Consider the following 13,083-nt stretch of genomic DNA (forward strand, 5'->3'; position numbering starts at 1 on the left):
CTCCTCTCGGCGTAAATGTCGACAATCTCCCTCTCTTGATCTCTCTCTCGGTCTCTCTCGATTTTAAGGTGAGAAAAGAGAGCTTAAGGACTTAAGAGATTTTTGCGAAAATGAGAGAAAATGAGANAATGATTCCTGGACTTCACCGCACCACTCGATCAGATAGACTCCGCGTCGATAGCTCCCCGCTCCTTCGACCGTTCTCGATCCGCAACCCGCTTTGTTTCTGGGCTTCACTTTACCGCAAACCGCTTATCCTCTCGACCTTCTTCGATCGCAAAATAGGTCTCGCTCTCGTTCTTTCTCTCTCAACACTAACACCGTATTTTCTCGGTGATCTCCTTGACACAAACACTGGCTTTTCTCGACAACTCCTTCGATAGAGTCTCCGTCTTTTACTTGATAATTTCTCGATGCAAAAACCTTCCCTTCTTTGATCTCCTCTCGGCGTAAATGTCGACAATCTCCCTCTCTTGATCTCTCTCTCGGTCTCTCTCGATTTTAAGGTGAGAAAAGAGAGCTTAAGGACTTAAGAGATTTTTGCGAAAATGAGAGAAAATGAGAGAATTAAGTCTCACATCCTCTATTTATAGGCTTGAACTCACCCTCTTCCTCCTTAGTGCGTTTTGACAAGTGGCTAGCTCATGCCTTGCATGTTGAGTGTGATTAACACCCCCCAATCGTTAATCGCCATTTCTTCCACTAACTCTCTTCTATTAGTGCATGTAAATTATTTTATTAGTGCATGAAATGCATGCAATTTGATTGGTCAATTTTATGAGAGAAATTCAATTTTTATTCTCTGGACCAACTCATCTCTCGTCCGACGTTTCTCGACGGTTCTCGACCTTTCTCGTCTCATCCGGTCATACCTCTCGGTCTTCTCGACATTTCTCGGTCATTGGTCGAACGCCTTCGGATGCTATCGACCTCACTCGATGGCACGTCTCGGATGCCTCGACAATGCGTCTCGGATGTTCGACGATACGCTTCGGACAACTTTCCTCGGCACTCTCGACAGATTTTCTCGACCACTTTTCTCGGCCTCTCGACCACTTTTCTCGGCCTCTCGACAGATTTTCTTCCCCGGTACTTACCCGACTTTCCGCGGATGCCTTTTCCACATAAACCATGAATTTTTAGTTGGTTTTAAGGCCTTGATCTCACCTCCGGTCACTCCAGTCTTGGCTCGGCCATTCTTCGAGCCACGAGTATTTTCTCGGACTTCTTCCGGTCATTCTCCTTTATTTCGGTTCCTCTTCTTTCTTAGATCTTTTCCGGTCCACTTTCTCGATCTTTTATTTTGAGATTTCTACCCTTGGTGAGGGTCATTACATGTAGTATGGCTGTTTTAAAACGAGAACACCGCTTAAACTCTAAGGAACGTATCACCAGTCTTCAAACACGACTAAACTTTGCAATGGAGAGCCTCAATCCACAATTACGGAGCACTATCCCCCTTTTGCAAGATGATCTAACAAAGGCCTATAGTGATGAGGAGAAACACTGGCAACAATAGAGCAGGAACCAATGGATGACTTCTAGAGATCAAAACACCAGTTTCTTCCACGCTTGTGCAAAAAAAAGATTTGCAAAGAACTGGATCACCTCTATATCGGATGAACAAGGAAACTTATATCAAGGAGACAAGGAGATTGGCGATCATGCACAAAGTTTTTTCTCAAAAATATTTGAAACAGCCAATCATCAAGTCACACCATTCCCAAGATTTTTGATGAAGTAAAGATTTTTTCTCAAAAGTCACAAAGTTTTTGCAGACTTCATTCCCAAGGTTTCTGATGAAGCAAATAAGAGGCTAACTAGAGCTTTCACAAGTGAGGAGATATACAGTGCAATTTGTTCAATTGGTGATGATCGTGCACCGGGACCGGACGGTTTAACAGCCAGATTCTACAATGCTTGTTGGGAAACAATCGGACCACAAGTCATACAAGAGGTGCAAAAAATTTTCGAAACTTCAACATTGAAACAGAGCATAAATCACACCAACATTTTTATGATACCAAAGATTGATAATCCTCAAACTCTCTCAGACTACCGGCCAATAGCATTATGCAATGTGCTATATAAAATAATTTCTAAATGTTTGGTTCAGCGTTTAAAACCACATCTTAACGACATTGTCTCCGACTCGCAAGCTGCTTTTATTCCAGGACGTTTAATTCAAGACAATGTGATGATTGCACATGAAGTAATGCATTCTTTAAAGGTCAGAACTCGAGTCTCACAAAATTATATGGCTGTCAAAACGGATGTTACTAAAGCTTACGATCGCGTCGAATGGAACTTCCTAGAGACAACCCTGAAACTCTTTGGCTTTTGTCCACAATGGATCAACTGGATCATGGCTGCAGTAACTACTGTCAACTATTCTATCTTGATAAATGGTGCTCCCTATGGTTATGTTCAACCAACTAGGGGTGTTAGACAGGGTGATCCCCTATCACCATACCTCTTTATACTATGCTCAGATATACTTAGTCACCTAATCTCGACAAGAGTTAGTGAGGGTGATCTTTGTGGTATACGGATAGGGAACGGAGCTCCATGTATTACTCATTTGCAGTTTGCAGATGATTGTGTATTTTTCAGCAAGGAAAACAAGAAAAACTGCCAATCTCTAAAAGATATTTTTGATGTCTATGAATACTATTCAGGACAGAAGATAAATACTTCAAAATCAATGATCACTTTTGGTAGTAGAGTTTATGGGACCACTCAAATACGTTTGAAATCAATTCTTGACATCCCGAATCATGGAGGAGGAGGGAAGTATTTAGGCCTTCCTGAGCAGTTTGGTCGAAAAAAGAAGGAGATGTTCGAGTACATAGTTGAAAGAGTAAAGAAACGTACAAATACTTGGACTGCTAAGAAACTGTCACCTGCTGGTAAAGAGATAATGTTAAACTCTGTCGCCTTAACAATGCCGGTATACGCTATGTTGTGCTTCAAGTTACCATTAGGAATCACTTCAGAAATCGAATCACTATTAATGCAGTTTTGGTGGGGAAAAAATTCAAACCAACGCAGTATACCATGGATCGCTTGGAAAAAGCTACAATGTTCGAAAAGAAAAAGGGGTTTGGGATTTAGGGACCTGGCAAGATTCAATGATGCACTTTTAGCAAAACAAGCATGGAGGTTGATTCAAAATCCTAATTCTTTATTTGCCCGCGTAATGAAAAACATATACTACCGAGATGAGTCAGTCTTGGATGCCAAATAAAGAAAGAAACAGTCTTATGGCTGGTCATCTATTTTAATAGGACTTGATCTCATAAAAAAGGGTTCAAGATATATTGTGGGGGATGGTAAATATATTCGTATAGGTTTGGATAATTTTATAGACGAGCATCCTCCAAGATTAGTTCAAACATTACCATTCCAATCGGATGCAACTCTTGACCAATTTATCTCTACAACTGGTGAAAGTCAATTTTGGGATAACCAAAAACTCCTTACTAGGCCTGCGAGTTTGGGTCGGGTCGGATACTTCGGGTCGGGTAATTCGGATAGTCGGGTAGTTCGGAATCTGAGAAGTGTTACCGAAAATAACCGATTTAAATAACGGGTCGGGTCGGTTCGGGTATCGGGTTTTTCGGTTATTATTTTTGGTTACCGAAACTAACCGAAGTTTTTATTTTTTTGGTTATTTTGGTTAATTAAGTTAAATCGGGTCAAAAATCTTGGTTATTTTCGGGTAAATTCGGGTAATTTCGGTTATTTACGGGTAGTTTGGATAATTTGGGTAATTCGGGTCGGTTAATTTTGGGTAATTTCGGGTAATACGGGTAATTCGGGTAATTTCGGGTAACCGATCGGTTAGGGTGAACCGAACCGACCGAACCGATAACCGATTACATATTATAACTACTTCCGATCGGTTTTCTTCTCTTAACCGAAACCGAACCGAAAATCGAAAATTTCGGTTCGGTTCGGTTCGGAATTCTCGGTTCGGGTAATATTCCCAGGGTGACTCCTTACCTATGTACCCCAGCAAGAGCAGGAAGTTATACAAAACATTCATCTCTCACAAGTGCCACAACCGGACAAATTAATTTGGAACTATACTAGATCAGGCGACTACACAGTCAAGACTGGATACTGGTTCATTACCCATTATCCTTTTGACCCTGGAGTGGCTCTAAATATACCTCATGGTTCAGTTGAACTTAAGAACAAAATATGGAAACTACGGCTGTTACCAAAGATCAAACACTTCTTATGGCGTATTCTATCACAAGCAATACCAGTCACCACAAGATTAAGAACAAGAGGTATGAACATTGATTCTTTATGTCCAAGATGTCATCAAACCGATGAAATAATCCACCACGCACTCTTCTCTTGTCCTTTTGCCATGATGGCTTGGAGATTTTCTTGTAGTTCTTCCCTAGACGTCACACATTTACCATCAAATACAGAGGATATCATTGCTCAGCTACTTACTTATCAAACACAGACTTTCAACATGTTTGATTCTTTATTACCCTTTGTTCTCCTCTGGCGTATTTGGAAAGCGAGAAACAACCAAGTTTTCAATAATTATCGAGAGAGTGTTTCAAAAACAGTTTTACAGTCGAAGTCAGATACAAAAGAATGGATTAACAGTCTACAAAATACATCTCCACCATTGACTACTACACATACGCATATAACCTCGTGGCTCCCTCCATCTCAACCGATCCTAAAATGTAACTATGACGCGAGTTATGATCATCAAACTCATGAGGCTACTGGCGGATGGATCTTCAGAAACTACCAGGGTGAGTCGTTTGTGTGGGGTGAGACCAAATTACATAATGTCCGATCTCCTTTACAAGCAGAAACAAAGAGTTTGCTCACTGCAATACAACAGGCATGGATCCGCGGCTATAAGGAGATTGAGTTTGAAGGAGATTGTGGAACCTTAATAAAACTAGTTAATGGCCATACAGTGGATGTTTCTTTAACAAGTCTACTTCAGGACATAAGAACTTGGTCTTCCAAATTACAGCATTGTTCATTTAATTTCATAAAGAGAGATTGTAATAGGGTGGCACATGCTTTAGCTAGATATGGTTGTATAGACTGCCAATATTACTCTGACTCTGTACTAAAGCCCCCATGGCTAAGCAGCATACTTTGTAATGATCAAGTTTAATCAATATATATTTCATTTGCGAAAAAAAAACATCTATACATTTCGCGTTTTCCAAAAACAACTCTAACTATTAAAGTTTTAACCCATAAAATCTTCAAAACTATCTTTAGAGATGCTATAATCTCTCAAATTTAAATGATACAACCGATTTTCAAAGTATTTATCTGTATCATATATTCGTATAACTATTTAAAGCGCACCAATACAAAATAACAGTTATTCTAAGAGCTCACCGATCAAATGTTTAAATGGGTTAGAATTGAAATTAGTCCGATCTATGATTAGTTAAATAGAAATATTAATATCATTTGATACTTCTAATTGTTTAGTTGCACTCAATAAACAACATTAATTTTTTTTTACTAAATTATATATGTTTAAACGACCAAAAGTTTAATCACATAACTTTAATACTCAATAAAAACCGTTAAAAGATAACATTGTTACATATATATATATATATATATAACACCAAAATACCTAATAATATAATTGAAATACTAAATTATAAATTATAAAAATTTATTATGAATATATATATATATATATTCCCGCGGTGTACCGCGGGTTAAAATCTAGTTCGAGTGAAGAAGAGAGATTCATAAATCATAAGAGAAACAAATATTAATGGCACAAGCTTATGTAGGTTCTTTTGAGATGAGACATACAAGTTCCTCTAGTGTCTCTACTCTCTAGTCATAAATTTAGGCTACTAGGACCGACCATTCTGGTTTTTTATCGAACCGGTCACAGTGTTGAGTGGTGACTACTGGTCTTCCTCGTCTGTGCCGAAGTAACGATCGCCAAACTCGCCTAAGCCCGGTATAACTCGGAACTGTGACCGGTTTGTTAACTGATCTCCTTGATATATTTATTGGCTACTGTTTTGTTCAATTTTAGTTATCTGTTCTGAATTTCCTGAATTTGTGATAATGAGTTTGAATCGTTGTATCTTTGCTTGGTGAGCTCAAGGAGCAAGAACTATGGATTTAGGACTATGGAAACCTAAATTATTTCTTAGCTTCTTTTGATGGAAGACGAAATTTTAATTTGATTAGAAAGGCTCATTTGAAAGCTTAGCAGCCTTAATTGTGCTTAGTCTTGTGCTTCTGTGTATTCTTTTGATGATTTTTTTTTTGCTTGGCTGAGATTTTATTTGGATCAATATCATCATCATCATACAGAACAGTGGTTATAATCTGTTTCTAGATTCTTTATTAATCTCCGGTTAGGTAACCTTATGTGGAAACCTCTGTTCTTGGACATTATTATATGTAGTTTAGTTGGACCTCATATCTGTTTTTTCCAAGTTGTTAGTGTTCTTCCTTGTCATTTTTTTAAGGTTATGAGTCATGTTCTAGCAGCTCTTAATCTCTGTTTATCTCATGTTTTCTTCCTTAACCTTTGCAAGAAATGTCCTTAAATTCTTCTTCTATAAGTGGACAAGCATAGAGGTTTACTTAAAGCCCTCATTAAAATCTAACCTACTGTTGCTTTCTTTCTATGTAAACTAGATGTTAGCTCACGCTACACGTGAGTTTTTACATAATCGTTATTCTATTTTGAAAAAAATAATATGTTATTATTATTTTGTTTTTTTGGTGTACATCAAAATTTAAAATCTATTTACTATGAATTTAACTAATGTAAAGAAATCAAATTTTCTTTTGATGATAATTTAGTGTAATTAAGTCATATTGTACCTTACATGTCATATGCTATATATTTTTGTAGTTGTAGTCATATTTCAAAATCATTGTGATATATATTTTCATAAAAGTTATTTTGTGGTGTAGTTATGCATATTATTTTATTTAATTATGGTGATAGCTTAAAGAGATTTAAAATGTTTAAATTAAGAAAAAATAATAATAATAAACAGTAGGTTTGTAGTGTCTCATACATATATAACTAAATGAGTATAACCATAGATTATTAGACTAATACATTTTCCAGAAAAATGAAATTAAAAAACAGCAACTACTTTATTAGGTTATTATCTTAAAGTCTTTAATTGTGTCTGAATTTTTATTTATATGAAATGATAATGTTTAATGTAAAAAAGAAAAAATAAAATATATATCATATATTACATGTATATCCTATTAAAATAAACTGAAACTTTTATTAAGTTAAGATATCATTGGTTAAATCAAGGAAAAATAATGATATTGTAGAATTTATAAAATTATGTGAGATTTGAAATATGAGGCCATGAGGGTTATAGTGAGATATGTGTCTTTCTTTTAATAGATAATACAGAAATCGATGTATCAAAGGTAACTATTTGAGAGTTACAAAAGTGCAATTAAGTGAATATTTATACATTTTTAACATGTTCTATTATATTAAATTAAATTCATTGAGAACACTACTATGATATTATTATGGGAGTTACAAACAAACTTTAATATTTTTCCAACTCCTAAAATTAAAACCCATTTAATTTAAAAGTGAGTGATGGTAGGTCCATAATTTGATTCAAAAGTATAATATGTTTTTTTCGTCGAAAGTGAATTATATTGATGAAGAACTTTGGTAGTCCAAATACAACTGTTTGTAAAGCCAAAGTGGCGGGTTAAAACAATCATAATAAAAATTACATGTTTGACAACCAAACTTTGCTAACAGATGAGCAACATTATTCCCCTCTCTCTTTGTAAAGCTAAATACAATATTTGAAAAATATGATGCCCATAACCAAATATCTTGGATTATACCATCTAAACATATTTCTATGTGTTCAGAGTTGATGATCTTATATAAAATCTGACAATCTCCTTCAAAACAGACAGAAGTAATAACCTATAATCCAAGTTTGTTGCAGAGCCATTAACAATGCCTTTGCTTCAGCTTCAAGTGAAGTTCTTGTCGCACCAATTCTTGTAGAGCCCCATCCTAGTGATATACCAGATGTATTACGTATGATCCATCCTCCCGTGGCTTGATTAGTAAGATGATCAAATCCTGCATCATAGTTACACTTAACAAATGAATCATCGGGTCTTCTCCATTTAACTGGTTCCTGTTGTCGACTTGTATCACTTTGACAAGGTTGAGGGTTATAAGTAAACCAATCTTGGATATCATTTTGAGCTCTCTGTATTGTAACCCTCGGTTGTATTGTAATACCCTCAAAGATGAACTTATTTCTTGCTTTCCAAATGTGCCATAGCAGCCACAAAGGTAGTAATTGAGTTGCAGTAGAGACTTCTTCCATGTAATCCATATCTAACAAAGCTTGTAGGATAGACTCGTTATCTAAATTCATATCCAAAAGGATCCCAATTGGCACATTAGCTTGTTCCCATACTAATTTCGCATAGGTACATTCAAAAAGGATATGCTTTATTGTTTCATCAGCCTGAAAACATTTTGGACAAACAGGGTCAATATTTTCTCCCCGAGTATTTAGCCGTGTTATCGATGGTAGTGCTTTGGACAAAACTCTCCATAGAAAGTGTTTGAGTTTTGGTAGAATATTAAGTTTCCATATCTTGTTCTTTAAAGATACCGAACCATGTGGTATTGGAGGTTGATTCAGAGGATGGTGGTTCTGCATACTTAGCCAATAACCGGACCGTACAGTGTATTCTCCTGTTGATGTATAATGCCAAATGATTCTGTCTGGTCTTGTATTTCATGATAAATAGATTGATTTTACTTGTTCATGTTCCTCCTGTGGAATGTGACTCATCAGTTTTTCCTCATTCCAAAAACGGTGAGAACCTGTGGCTGCTATCAAGTCTTTAATCACTAGCTCATCAGTGCAAGATATTGTATGAACAGGTTGTGGTGGTGTTGTCGGTAGCACATTGTCAATATTCGCCCGTATAGAACTTCCGTCTCCAACTAAATATCTACTTCCCTCCTTGATTATCTTGATACCCTCTAGAATAGACGCCCATCCATAAGATTGATAAGGTCTTTTCTTTGCTTCAAGGATGTGAACATCAGGGTAATACCTTGCCTTCATTATTTTTGCAAATTTTGAATTTGGATATTGTATTAGTCGCCAGACCTGCTTTGCAAGGAGAGCATCATTAAACTTAGATAAGTTCTTGAATCCTAACCCACCATCTGACTTAGCATATTGTAATCGTTGCCAAGCAATCCATAAAATTCCTCTCTCATTGTTGCTTTTCTCCCACCAGAATTTTTGGAGAACTTGGTCTATCTCTGTTATTACATTCTTTGGCAATTTGAAACATGACATAGAGTATACATGCATTGATAGGGCTACAGACTTGAGCATTATTTCTTTTTCAGCTTGAGAGAGTATTTTGGTGCTCCAAGAGGAAGTTCTTTGTCTTACATTGTCAACAATGTAACTAAGCATTTCAGCTTTCTTCTTACCAAACTGCTCCAGTAAACCTAGATATTTTCCCCCACCGCCTTGGTTTGGTATATCTAGAATCTTTTTCAAGAGTTCTTGAGTATGACCATGAACTCGAGATCCGAATGTGATCATTGATTTACTCTTATTTATCATCTGACCAGAATAGTATTCGTAAACCTCAAAAGCTTCTTTTATTGCTCTGCAGTTTCTTGTATTTGCCTGACAGAAGAACAATGACTCATCGGCAAACTGTAGATGACTTATTGCCGGGACTCCATTCCCCACTTTTATACCTTTGATGTCACCACTATGAACCCTAGTACGTATTAGATGGCTCATTATATCCGCACAGAGAATGAAAAGATATGGGGATAGAGGATCTCCCTGTCTTATACCTCTTTCAGGGATGATCAAACCGTGAGGTGAACCATTTATTAACACAGAATAGCTTACTGATCTTACAGAAGCCATGATCCACGATATCCACTGAACACTGAATCCAAATAAACGCAGGGTGACTTCAAGAAAATTCCATTCGACACGGTCATAAGCTTTTGTTACATCAGTTTTGATTGCCATATAGTTTTGTGAAACCCTCTTTCTTGATTTTAAAGAATGCATAACCTCATGTGCAATCAAGACATTATCTGTTATTAACCGACCTGGGATGAAGGCAGCTTGTGAATCAGAGACAATGGAGTCAAGATGTTGTTTTAGTCTATTCACCAAGCACTTGGAAATAATTTTATAGATCACATTACACAAAGCAATTGGTCTATAATCAGCAAGAGTGATCGGATCATTAATTTTTGAGATCATACAGATATTTGTATGATTTAAGCCTGATTTCATATACGATGTATGAAAAAATTCTTTGACCTCTGTCACTATATCCGATCCAATAATGTCCCAGTAATGTTTGTAAAATCGAGCTGTGAGTCCATCTGGTCTCGGTGCTTTGTCGTCTCCAATGGAGGATAAAGCTGAATATATTTCCTCTCTGGTGAATTCTTTAGTTAGCTCTGCATTTATCTCATTTGTAACCGTAGGAGCAAAATCTCTAAATTCTATTGGAGAAACAGGATTCTTAGTAGATGCATAGACCTTGGTGAAGTATTCTTGTGCATGAGAACCAATATCATGGTCACCTTGATGAACATTCTGCGTATCATCCATAACAGATTTTATGTAGTTTTTTGCATATCTGATCTTAGTACTGGCATGGAAATAAGCAGTGTTACGATCAACTAGAGTAAGCCATTGATTTCGACTTTTATTTTTCCGATAATACTCTTCATCTCTATATGCTGCATTCAGTTTCCTCTGTATTCTCGGTATATGACTCCGCACTAAGGAATTTAAACTCGACATAGCTTTGTCTAGAGCTGCTTGGAAATGATCTATTCGTTTTGAAGCATTGATATTTCGGCATGTTTCCCTTTGGCCATGGCTTGACGGCATCGTGTTATTTGATCACAAATATTGTAGTAGTCTCGATCTTTACAAGAGTTCCAACCTTTTTCTACTACTTTATCAAAGTCCTTAATGTTGGTGAGTCGTTTATCAAATCGAAATGGTTTATGGAACCCAACGTTTGTAGGATTTAAGTTGGTAAACAAAGGTTTATGATCAGATCCATTAAACTCTAAGAACTCTGTTTCTGCAGTAGGAAAAGTTGCAGACAGTTGAGAGTTTACCAATACTCTATCAAGGCAACACTTTATGGTTTGATTTCTTCTCTCCCCTACCCATGAAAACCTGTCTCCTCTTGATTTCAGGTCTGATAGATCACAAGTTGCTAACATTGTTCTGAAATTACGAAAAGTCCAGTCCTCCCTTTGTGGTCCACCGATTTTCTCCTCATTGTTAAGTATTTCATTAAAGTCTCCAGCTAACATCCAAGCACCATACCTAGCTTCACTAATACTTTGTAAAAGATCCCAAAGTATATGTTTTTGACTCGGTGTAGGATGGCCATACACACCCGAAAAATAAAAGCTATTATTATTATGTTCAATGTGTACATCAATAATCCTATCATCTTGATAAATAGATGATAAGGAGACATCGTTTGCCCACATTATTCCTAAACCTCCACTCCTACCATGAGGGGGTTGTGTTATTACATTAGAAAATCCTAAAATAGAAGCAAAGTTATGAACAACATCACACTTATTTAGCGTTTCACACAAAAACAACATCTTAGGTTTTAAAATACGACATAAATACTTTAAGCGGGATTGAGTTGATGGTGAGAAAACACCCTGACAGTTCCAAGAGACGATTCTCATGGGGGAAACAATGAGAGTACCGGGCCCCCCGCGCCTCCGTCCAAAACAGTACCACTGCAGGAGCCTGCAGATTCCACTCGAGTCTTCTTAATGATCTGATTAACAGCTCTCAGATCTTCCTTTGCTTCCTGACATTGGTAGTACTGTTCCATGTCTTCTCAAGAACGTTTCTTGGTGTAGCCCAGTGGTGGGAATGATAGAGTTGCAACCTCTTTACCCTTCGCATACTTTTTGAAGATGTATCGTAGCCTCTCTGCTGTCAGTTCCGTGTCCTCAAACACACTTGGAGAGGAATCATCATCAGACTCCGAGATGATGAATTCTCTGTTTGCCTTTGAAGGACCAACACCCGGTATCTCACCGTCTGGTGCTATAGTTTGAAGCATGTTAGTGTCCGAGTCTGGTTCATCTGGATTCTGGTAAGCACGATCATCATGGTGGTCATAGTCATCCGGATCATACCCATCATCACCATCAATGTCATCATCATTGCCATCATTGTCAAAAGACAGGGGACATTCTTTGCTATCGTGAGTGAGAGCACCACATTTAGAGCAAAAGTTGCAGAGTCTCTCATACTTAAACTTCAAGATGGTGTTATCATCAATTCCACCAAATTGAAAGTTTCGTTGAAACCTTAAAGATGTTTCAACATTCCAATTCACACAGATTCTCACAAACTCAACTAGATTAGCATTTTCATCAAAATCCACACTAGCAACATTACCTAGTTGATTCCCTATGTAGTTAACCATGGCGGTGTTAAGAAATTGGATTGGAATTCCCCGTACCTGGATCCAGAATGGAATCACTCTTGTCTCCGCTTCAGAGATGTTGGGATACCAACGATGAACCGTAAGCATCCAGTCGTTGAAGGCCCAGGGACCACGACGAAGAACCAAATTCAGTGCTTCCTCTGTTTTGAAGACAAACAGAGCCTTTCCCTCACCCATTATCCGACCACGACAAGCATTGGCGAAACCCCATATCTTAGGCATTTGACCCACAATCGCCCTTAGATTTTGTTTCCTCGGATTCACAGCACATACAATAAGCGAGAAACGATTCTCGTTGATTGCCCTTCCACATAAATCTGACGGCAGAACAATCGGAGCATCATTGATCCCCAAATCCAGGTTTTGTAAAGACTTTCGAACATTGTTACTCATCTTTGTAGGATTGAATAGTGATTGACTGCGATGAACACCGATTATGATCCAAGAGAAGACTCCGCTTTTATAGAGAGACCACGGAGGTTTTCTTTGACAGTTATCCCTCGAGAAAATCGG

This window comes from Camelina sativa, chromosome 12 (assembly GCF_000633955.1).
Source record: "Camelina sativa cultivar DH55 chromosome 12, Cs, whole genome shotgun sequence".
NCBI lineage: Eukaryota > Viridiplantae > Streptophyta > Magnoliopsida > Brassicales > Brassicaceae > Camelina > Camelina sativa.